The following is an 11,104-nucleotide window of genomic DNA, read 5'->3' as shown; positions in this document are numbered from 1 at the left end:
CTCTTACAACTTTCTTTTGTTTGATAGAATTTCCTTAAGGAACTTAGCATAGCTTGGCATTTGCTGCAAGGCATCAGCAAAAGGAATGTTAATGTGCAGTTTTTTAAATACATGAAGGAATTTCATGAACTGCTTATCCTGATTTTGCTTTCTAAGCCTTTGAGGGAAATGAACAAGAGGGGTATGATGTGCCAATGCCGGCGGTATCTCAGGAAATGAAAATTTTTCCTTCTTTGCTTTGGCATCTCTTCCCTCTTTGGTTCTTCTTTTATGAGACTTGTTGGCTTCTCCTCAACAATGATTTCTTCCTCGATTTCTTCATCTGATTCTTCCTTCACTTTTGGTGGGTTCTCATCCTTCCCTTTTTGTTCAACCTCTTCAATACTATTCCACATCTTAAAGTTATTGCATTTGCTTGTTCTCGTGGATTTGTCACTATGTTACTTGGTAAGGAATCTTGAGGTCGCTCATTCAACTTTTCGGCTATTTGACCCATTTGTACCTCCAAGTTTCAAATCAACGCCCCTTAGTTTCTAAAATTTGCCCTCGTCTCACTCATAAAACTTGTGGTCTCTTGCATGAATTTCCCAAACATATCATCCAATTTCAACACTCTTTGATCCCATGGTTGATGGTTCACCTCTATTTGATTGTTTAGCATTGTTCTTTGATTCCATTGATTATTCTGATTGCTGCAGCACAAGTTTGGATAATTTCTCCAACCAGGATTGTACGTGTTGGAGAAAGGATTGTTTTGTTGTCTCTAATTCCTAGCCAAATAGTTGACTTGTTGTGATGATAAGGAAGCTGAAGCAAAGGTGTTCCCCACTTGGCATTCAATGCTCGCATGGTTACCTACACAAAAATCACATGTTACTTGAGGTGTTTGAATATAATTTACCTACATACCGCCTAATTATTTCTGAAGTGCTGTTAGTTGGGCTGAAATGGCCATGTAAGCATCAACTTCATGAATACCCATAGACTTCTTTGGATCCATTCTCTTATTGGGTTTCTGATAGTTGTTACTTGCCAGGACTTCAAGTAACTCACAGACTTCAAGTAACTCATAAGCTTCTTCAAGTGTCTTGTTTTGCAATGCTCTTCCAGATGTTGCATCCACCATTGTTTACACATTTGTAAGCAACCCGTCATAGAAGGTTTGGACTTGCATCCAAACAGGCAAACCATGGTGTGGACACTTTCTCAGTAGTTCCTTATATCTTTCCCATGCTTCATAAAGTGACTCATTCTCTTCCTATAGAAATGATGTGATATCGTTTCTCATCTTTACTGATTTCGCTAGTGGGAAGTATTTAGTTAGGAACCTTTGTGCCAATTCATTCCAGGTGGTGATTGTTCCTACTTGTAGTGCCATTAACCATCCCTTTGCTTTATCTAGTGAAAATGGAAATAATCTTAACCTGATGGCATCATCTGACACTCCATTTGCCTTAAATGTGTTGCATTCCTCTAAGAAGTTAGCAATGTGTGAATTTAGATCTTCCTTTGCATCTCCCCCAAATTGTACCAACTGTTGGATCATTTGGATGATTGCCAGCTTTATCTCAAAACTTTTGGCTTGCACCGGTGGCCTAGTGATACTTGGACCACTACCATCAACTGAGGGCATTGAGAATTCCCTCAAAGTTCTATTTTCAGCCATTTTAATGACTATTGCCTCTCATTCTCTTCTCTCTTTGATAAGTCTTCTTGCAGTTCTTTCAGTCTTTGGATCAATAAGAACCACTGGATGATGTCTTGCTCTTCGTATAAACTACACAGGACAAAAAGAGAGTGTGAGATCACAAGTGAACAAAAAGAAACACAAAATTAAGCTAGAAACAATTAAAACTAAAATTAAACTCCAATCTACTTAAAACTAGAAAACTTCAATATTAACACAAAATCAATCCTTGGCAACAGTGCCAAAAACTTGATGCGTATTTCTGACAAACATGCAAATGTAGCAAGTGCACTAGTCACAAAAAGTAATAAAATGATGAATAGAGTATCGTTCCCATGAGGATTGCGTGTTAAGTACTAATTTTCCTAGTTTTGTAACTAGTTGAAGAACACGAAGATTGTTTGGATTTGCGAGAGACAATTAAAGAAGAAATTAACACAAAATCAACAACGTAAATTAAAACCTAACTAATTCAGACAATATCAATTCAAGACAAAGAGGTTAGGGTTTTGACTTCACCAAGATACTCTGATTTAATCTACGAAATCTGTTGCTTTTAAGCTCACATGCAAGGATTATAAATCGGACACCCTAATTTGCAGAATATACCTTCTCAGGCTATATTCTCCTATTATTCCCATTAACCTTCCGCACCCAACAAAATGAAGATTAATAGTTCCAAGCCCATTAAGCTAAGTGGAATCCTAAAGTGATTTCATAGATCTCCGAACCTATCTCTAGTGTTCACTCAATCTATGGTATTTACTCTAAGAGGCTAACACATGAATCACTTCTCAGTCTCATCATGCTCAACATTCAATTGAACCAAAAACTCAACATTCAATTGCGTTAAGAACAATAATAAACACATAATCCAAGCAATAGAACTTAAAAACAACATCTATTTATAGATTAAACCATTGTAATCCAAGTTATATCAAAACCCTCACCCAAAAGTGAGTTAGTTCATATTCAAGTTAAAAAAAATCATAATATAGACTGTAAATAAAGAGTTCAACATGCTAGAAAATAAGATAAGAACAAAATCTTCCCTAATTGAAGAACCAAATGCTTACAATCTCTAATTTCCTTTTTTTCTTCCCTACCAATGTCAAACCCCTTACAAAATGGGCTAAGGCTCTCTTGAATAGTTAGCCAAAACCCTAGGAATCAAGACTAGAACTTGAAAACGCATCGTTTTTACAAAACAAATAACTTCGGGATTCGCCGCGACATCGCGACGAAACATTAAAATGCCACTTTAACCTGTGAGTTTCATGCCGCAACAAAAATCAGTTTCGTCGAGGCGAAACCTTGTCTTCAAATGGTTGAAATTACAGAACTACCCTTGCATGCTCCAACGATTGAATCTTTGGTTTTCTCTTTCCTTCTCTTTCATTTGAGCTTCAAGGGTGCTTCCAATCTACCTCCGAACATTCCTGACTCTGAAAACCCTCGAGTTTGAATCGATTGACCTCCTTTTTGCTTCGTTTCAATCCGAAAATGTGTTTTAGACTTGAAATATGAAATGAATGAATTTAGTGGTAATTCAAGCCTAAAAGCCAAGGAAAGTATCTGAAAATCCTACCAAATAGACAGGAAAAACAGTAAAATCCATGGATTATCAAATACCTCCAAACTTAAGATATGCTCGTCCTCTAGCATCAATAACAAAAACAACAAAACAAACATAAGGAAAAAAAAACTTAAACCAAAATGACAAAAGAGGAAAACTATGAAAAACAGACAAGTTACTTGGAATTGATTGAAAATGCAAGTTTCAAAAATTGTTGAAACACTATTACAGGAAAATACTCAACACTCTAAGAAGTCATAATTAAATTGACTATCTTTCTCTATCGGTCCCCTGAGTAGGTGATCCCCACTTCAATTCACCTTTTGACTTCCCAGATTATTTTATGCAGGAATGTGAAGTTTATCAAATGGTGGTAGACTCCATAAGCCTAAGAATCGAACTACTCTCCACTAATGTGGACTAGACATCACTAAGGATCAAAATGTCTTTGTTGGCTCGTAATGTTAAGCTCGAGTGAGTGGCTCAAAAGAAGGGATAGGACAAACAAAGTAAAAGAACTTGGTTTTCCTCATGTAAACACTAAGAGCAGCATCGACATAGCCCATTCTTTCTCATTTTCCAACCAACTTTTACAAACATTTTCGCAACCCCCAAACTTATGCAATTCTTATTTTTGTGCTGGAAATACATAAGACAATCAGAATTTTTAATCACACTATAAACTGAGGTTTTGTTTTTGTTTTTGTTTTTTTTTTTTTTTTAAGAACTTAGAAACAATTTGGGGTTGCTTGCCTCATTTTTATTGCCCTTTCTTACAACCCCCAAACTAGAACTTTTTAATCCAACACTTCTTCACACGCCTCTCAACTCTTTTATGTTATAGACGAGGTCTGGAATTCTCCTAAAGGGTATGAAAATGCGTTTAGTGTGAAAGGCTTGGGCATTTTTGGTTGCACAAGAAGAATAAGGCAATTAATTCAATAGGCTCAAACAGGCAACTAGGGATAATTCAATCATGGGTTGGCTAGAAAGGCTCAAACTTTCCGAAAAATTGCATAAGCATTACCTCAACAATGTCTAATCCTAGAATTTCACCTCAAGCATCTCTTAACTAGGCTCTAGAGTCAACCAACATTATCAAGATTTCACCTAACCACATAAAATGAATCTAAACATGCCAAAAGAATGAAAATGGTGGTTGAACCACTCAACAAACTTCTAGATCAATCTAGTCAATCAACCTAACCTAAAGCAATGCTTCGCATTTTCCGATAATGGTATCCCAACAATCAACATCTCATCATAGACTTGTGAAATTTATCCAGGGAACAACAACACAACACAACAAAAACACACTAAACACAATAAAGATTAAAGAACTTAAAACAAAAAGAAACACAATTTCAAGCTAAAACACACAACTAAACTAAACACAACTTTTTTTCAAAAGTTTCCTACCCCCAAACTTAAAATGACATTATCCCTAATGTCACATCATGCACATCTAAGGAGTAGAAAAACAAAAGTGGAGGTTAAGAGATACTCCCCTGATTAATCCGTAAAGGCCGATTCTTGTGCAAAATCTTGGCATCCAATCCTTGGCGTCCTCATCATCCTCATCTGTCAAATAAATGAAAATTTAGGTTGCCAAATGTGTTAGATATCGTCACTGATTAATATGAAAGAATTACATATTGATCTTAACCTTATTGAACTAAACCTAATATCGAAACAAATACACATAAAGAGCTAAAAAAAAGAAATCAGCATGAGTTCCAATTTACAAAATATAAAGGAATAAAAACTAAAACTAAAACTAAAACAAAGGTGTTTTAGGCTTCAATCTTCTTCAGCCCAATCGGAAGCATAAAGAGCATTTAATCCCCTTTCAGGAATGATTTTTCCATCCTTCCTCTTGGCCTTAGCCTCATACAGCTCTCTGGCCCTATCATTTGCAAACCTATTATCCAGTTGCTTTCCTTTAGTTGTTCTCTTAAAAGGCATTTTCCTGTTATTAAGCAAATCCCACACACTTTCAACCCAAAATTTCAAGATTACTCTACCACAACACAATCGACACAAAACTTCACAAAAATGTACCACAAAAAACTCCAAATTTCACGTTTCTCCACACAATTAACTCACAATTTTCAAAAACCCAATCCTATCTAAATCACCCCAACAAAAATCAGCGATCAAAAACTCTGCACAATAAACAATTTAACACCAAAAATCACACAACAAGACCATGAATTCGCAACTCCAAAAACCCCCAAAACTCAACTTTTAATGAACTTGGCAAATCCATTGGTTAACATTCAAAATCAATAAATCAAAAGTTTAAGGCAAGACTTCTCACCAAATCGACCAAGCATCATCTTCCAATCATAGCATGTTGCCCCAAAATCGTAAAAACCCCAATTTTGTTGTGAGAAACTTTGGGTTTTCGACAAGGGTTTGCAAATTTCCTTATGAATCTTGCCAAAATAATGGTGATGGGTGTTTAGGAGATTGAGAGATGTGTGATTTGTAGTGGAAAAGCTTGGGAAGGGCAAAAGACTTTAGAAGTAAGGGATGTGCTAAGGTGGCTAGGGTTTGATTATGTGAGGAAAATTTTGTGTTTAAATATAAGTTCCGTGTTCACCGCGGCGAAACCTAGGTTTCAATTGCAATAATTAACCTTGAGTTCTCGATGCCACAGTGAAATCAAAATTTTCCTCGGCAAAAACTGGACTAATTTCTTCTCCATCCAATAGATTTCATGCTGCGGAAAAAATTGAATTCGCCGAGGCAAAAACTAGACTTAATTTTATTCTCGGCAACATCCAGTAGATTTCATGCCGCGACGAAAATTGAATTCGCTGGGGCCAAAACTGGACAATTTCTTCTTCTCCAAATATGTAGATTTTCACTTGAAACAACGCAAACAACATCAATTAACTATCTTCTAACTCAACAAAAACACATTGAATATAAAAACATCTCAAAAATAGTCAAAATGAAAAACACTTGGGTTGCCTCCCAAGAAACGCTTGTTTATAGTAGAAAGCTCGACTTTCTCCAAGGATCTCATTTCGGAATGTCGAGTTTCATGGGCAGTGACTTGCAACTGAACGCTCCATCAATGTATGGCTTCAATCACTGCCTATTCACATTAAATGTACCTTTTTCCTCATGTGAGATCTCAACAGCTCTATATGGGTAGACTTTGGTTACTATGAAGGGTCCGGACCATCTAGACTTAAGTTTTCTGGGAAAAAGCTTACGTGTAGAATTGTAAAGCAATACTTTTTGACCCACTTCAAAGTTTTTCTTCTTTATATGCTTGTCGTGCCACATCTTGGTCTTTTTTTTTTTTTGTAAATATGGGCATTTTCATAAGCTTCATGATTAAACTCATCAAGTTCATTCAATTTCAACATTCTTTCGTCCCCAGCAGCTTGCAAATCCATGTTTAGCTGCTTGACTGCCCAATATCCCTTGTGCTCGAGTTCCACTTAACATGCCTTCCCATACACCAAACGGAATGGAGACATACCAATTGGAGTCTTAAATGCAGTACGGTATGCCCATAATGCATCATCTAACTTTCGTGACTAGTCCTTCTTGGATGCATTAACCGTCTTTTCTAGAATTCTTTTCAACTCCCTATTTGAAAGTTCCACTTGCCCACTGGTCTGAGGACGGTATGGTGTAGCAACTCTATGTGTCACTCAATATTTTCCCAAGAGAGCGTCAAACTGCCTATTGCAAAAATGAGTTCCACCATCACTGATGATTGCTCGTGGTACTCCAAATCTTTAGAAAATGTTTTTCCTCACAAAGTTCACCACCACTTTGGCATTGTTGGAGGGTAATGAAACTACTTCCACCCATTTCAACACATAGTTAATAGCGACCAAGATGTACAAATTCCCATATGAATTCAGGAAAGGGCCTATCAAGTCAATCCCCCACACATCGAAAAGTTCAAAAACTAAAATGTTACTCAATGGCATCTCATCTCTCCTTGAAATATTTCCACTCAGTTGATATTGGTCACATTGCTGAACCAACCGAAAAACGTCCTTGAATAGAGTTAGCCAATAACATCTAGATTGAAGGACCTTAGCTGCTGTTATAGTTCCTCCAAAGTGACCATCGACTTCCTTCTCATGGCAATGCTTTAAAATACTCTCCATTTCCTCTTCAGTGACACATCTTCGTATCATCTAATTTACACAGTGTTTATACAAAAGTGGTTCTTCCCATAAAGAGAATTTCAAGCCAAAGAGAAATTTTTGCTTTTGTTGGAAAGTCATGCCATTTGGAAGCACTCTTGATGATAAGTAATTTGCAATATCCGTATACCAAGGTGCTTCTTCAACTCTCATCAATTTCTCATCCGAGAATGTCTCCTTGATTTGAGTTTCCTCTTCACTTCCCTATGTTGGTTGTTCAATCCTTGATAGATGATCTGCTACCACATTTTCTGACCCTTTTTTTGTCTCGGATTTCCAATTCAAACTCTTGCAGTAGTAGGATCCATCTTATTAGCCTTGGTTTTGCTTCTTGCATTGCCAACAGATGCTTGAGTGCTGAATGGTCCGTGCAGTGAATCACCTTAGCACCTAGCAAATAAGAGCAAAATTTGTCAAATGCAAAAACAATGGCTAAAAGCTCTTTTTCATTAGTGGTGTAATTCAATTGTGCATCGATCAGTGTCTTGCTAGCATACTAAATTACATGCAAAACCTTGTTCTTTCTTTGTCCTAAAACCACTCCTAATGCAAAATCACTAGCATCACACATCAATTCAAATGGGAGTTCCCAATTGGGAATTGCAATAATGGGTGCAGACACTAATAATTTCTTAAGAGTTTGAAAAGCACGCATGCATTCATCATCGAAATCAAAAGATGCATCTTTAATCAACAAATTGCAAAGGGGTTTAGAGATTTTGGAGAAATCCTTTATAAATCTTCTATAAAACCCTGCATGCCCCAGGAAACTCTAGACTGCCTTGACATTTGCAGGTGGTGGTAGCTTCTCAATCACTTCCGTTTTGGCTCGATCTACTTCAATGCCATTCTTTGAAATTCGATGACTAAGTACTATGCCTTCTTGAACCATGAAGTGACACTTCTCCCAGTTGAGCACCAGGTTTGTATCTTGACATCGCTACAAAATGAGGGAAAGGTTAGAGAGGCAACTATGAAAAGAAGAACCAAAAATAGAAAAGTCATCCATGAAAACTTCTATGAACCGCTCCACCATGTCATTGAATATCGACATCATGCATCGCTGAAATGTGGTCGGTGCATGACACAACCCAAAAGGCATCCTTCTGTAAGCAAAGGTACCATAAGGACAAGTGAATGTCGTCTTTTCTTGATCTTCAGGGGCAGTAGGAATCTGATTATATCCTGAATAACCATCCAAGAAACAGTAATATGCATGCCCCGCTAGTCTTTCCAACATTTGGTCAATGAAAGGAAGTGGAAAATGATCCTTTCTTATTGCTTCATTCAGCTTCATGTAGTCAATCCACACCCTCCAACCCGTGACTATCCTAGTCAGTATCAATTCATTGCTTTCATTCTTTATTACCGTTATACCTCCTTTCTTTGGAACCACTTGCACCGGGCTCACCCAAGGGCTATCTGAAATAAGGTAGATGATGCCTGCATCTAAGAGTTTTACCACTTCCTTTCTCACCACTTCCTTCATAGAAGGATTTAATCTCCATTGCGGTTGCACTCTAGGCTTGACATCATCTTGCATGAATATCTTGTGCATACAAAGAGATTATGTCATTTGCCACCTCTTGGTTTTTCCTTTGGATTTTTGGGCATTCTCATAAGCATCTTTTCAAAACTTCAAATTCATATATGCATACTTGAGATAAGATGGTGATTGGTTGATTCCAATGTTTAGAGTCTCTTCCAACACCAATTTTGACTTGTGCACATTTACACCAAATTCCTTAAATTGTTCCTCGTGAGGCGAGTTGCTTGATTGAAAATCCCCTAAGTATCTTGCACACCTTTTTGCTTTGAAATTTTCCTCTTCATTAGTCTTGTCTTCATGTTCTTCCAACTTTTCTTCATAGTGAGATTGCTCCAACACTATACCTCTCCTCAATGTTATGACATTTAATTGATCTTTAGGATTTGTGACCGTTGTGCTCGGCAAAGAACCTTGAGATCTCTCTGTCAATTGTTCAACCAATTGCCCCACTTGAACCTTAAAATTTTTAATGGACACTCTTTGATTTCTGAAGTTTGAGCGTGTCTCATTCATAAATCTTGTGGTTTCTTGCATGAATTTTCCAAACATATCCTCCAATTTTGACATTCTTTGCTCATATGGTTGATGATGCACCACTGGTTGATGGTTTGGCACTGTCCTTTGATTTGATTGATTGCTTTGATTGCTCCAGGACAAATTTGGGTGATTCCCCCAACTAGGATTATAGGTGTTGGAGAAGGGGTCATTTTGCAGCCTTTGTTAACTAACCCTATAATTCACTTGCTCGGTTGTTGAGAAGATTAACTGGTTTCCATCTTGGCATTCCACACTCCCACGGTTTCCTACAAAAAATTCACAAGTTATAAAAGGTGAGTGAATAGAATTTACATTCATACGTCACAATTGGCTTTGAAGTAATGCAATTTGTGCTGATAATGTGGCAAACACATCGACTTCATGTAGACCTATTGTTCTCTTTGGCATTGCTCTCTCATTAGGTCTTTGGTAGTTATTGTTGGCCATCACCTCAAGCAATTCATAAGCATCTTCTAGGGTCTTGTTATTTAAGGCTCCGCCTGCTACCACATCTACCATAGTTTGAATATTTTGTAGCAACCTATTGTAAAATGTTTGGACTTGTATCCAAAGCGGTAGACCATGATGTGGACATTTCCTTAACAACATTGTGTACCTCTCCCAAGCTTCATATAGTGATTCATCATTGCCTTGCATGAAAGAGATAATGTCGTTTCTCATTTTTGCCGCTTTCTCTAGTGGGAAGTATTTTGCAAAAACTTCTGAGCTAATCTGTCCCATGTGGTGATTGTTCTAGCTGGGTGTGACATGAGCCAACCTTTCGCTTTATCTCTCAGTGAAAATGGGAACAATCTCAGCCTAATTGCATCATTAGTCATTCCATTAACCTTGAATGTGCCACATATCCTCAGAAAGCTAGCGATATGCAAAATTGGATCCTCATATGAATTTCGACCAAATTGGACTAATTGTTGGATAATCTTAATTATTATAGGCTTAATCTCAAAGTTCATTGCAACAGGTGGCCTAGTAATACCATAATTGCATTCTTGCACCGTTGGTATGGCATAATCCATCAATGTTCTATGTACTTCTGCCATGATCTCCACATGCACTACAAGAAACAGTTTAAAATTAAGTATTCACAAAAATTAAGCTTAACTACAAAATAAATAAATAAAATACAAACAAAAGAACTCAAACTTAAGACTGTACAATATTTATAATTAACTACAAAAAATGAAATAAAAGCTTCAATTTAACACTACACTCGATACTATCAATATTAATAATCAACTATCCCCGGCAACGGCGCCAAAAACTTGGTGCGTGCTTTTGACAAACATGCATATGTAGCAAGTGCACTAGTCTCAAAAAGTAATAAAGTCATAAGTAGAGTATCGTTCCCACGAGGATAGTGTTACTAAGTACCAATTTCTCTAGTTTAAGTCCTAATTGAAGCAACAATAAATTGGATTGATGGAAAATTAACAAAATATAAATGAATGATAATGAAATTAAAGCAAAACCCAACAACTTAACTAATTAAACAATGCTAGAAAATGCTAGGGTGTTGATTTCACCTAGATACGCTAACCGAAATCATAGAATCT

General features: G+C 37.0%; 2 non-coding genes across 2 annotated transcripts; both read left to right on the top strand.

Annotated features, from left to right (window-relative positions):
- The first annotated feature begins 1,184 nt into the window (after window positions 1-1,184).
- Window positions 1,185-1,291, top strand: LOC116133709. The gene has a single exon (XR_004128608.1). It is a non-coding gene; the product is annotated as a small nucleolar RNA R71 (small nucleolar RNA).
- Window positions 1,292-10,107: 8,816 nt separating this feature from the next.
- Window positions 10,108-10,214, top strand: LOC116133775. Its single transcript, XR_004128611.1, has one exon. It is a non-coding gene; the product is annotated as a small nucleolar RNA R71 (small nucleolar RNA).
- The last annotated feature ends 890 nt before the right edge of the window (window positions 10,215-11,104 follow it).

This window comes from Pistacia vera, unplaced genomic scaffold (assembly GCF_008641045.1).
Source record: "Pistacia vera cultivar Batoury unplaced genomic scaffold, PisVer_v2 Contig1000, whole genome shotgun sequence".
In the NCBI taxonomy this organism is placed as follows: domain Eukaryota; kingdom Viridiplantae; phylum Streptophyta; class Magnoliopsida; order Sapindales; family Anacardiaceae; genus Pistacia; species Pistacia vera.
This window is presented reverse-complemented; position numbering and strand designations above follow the sequence as displayed.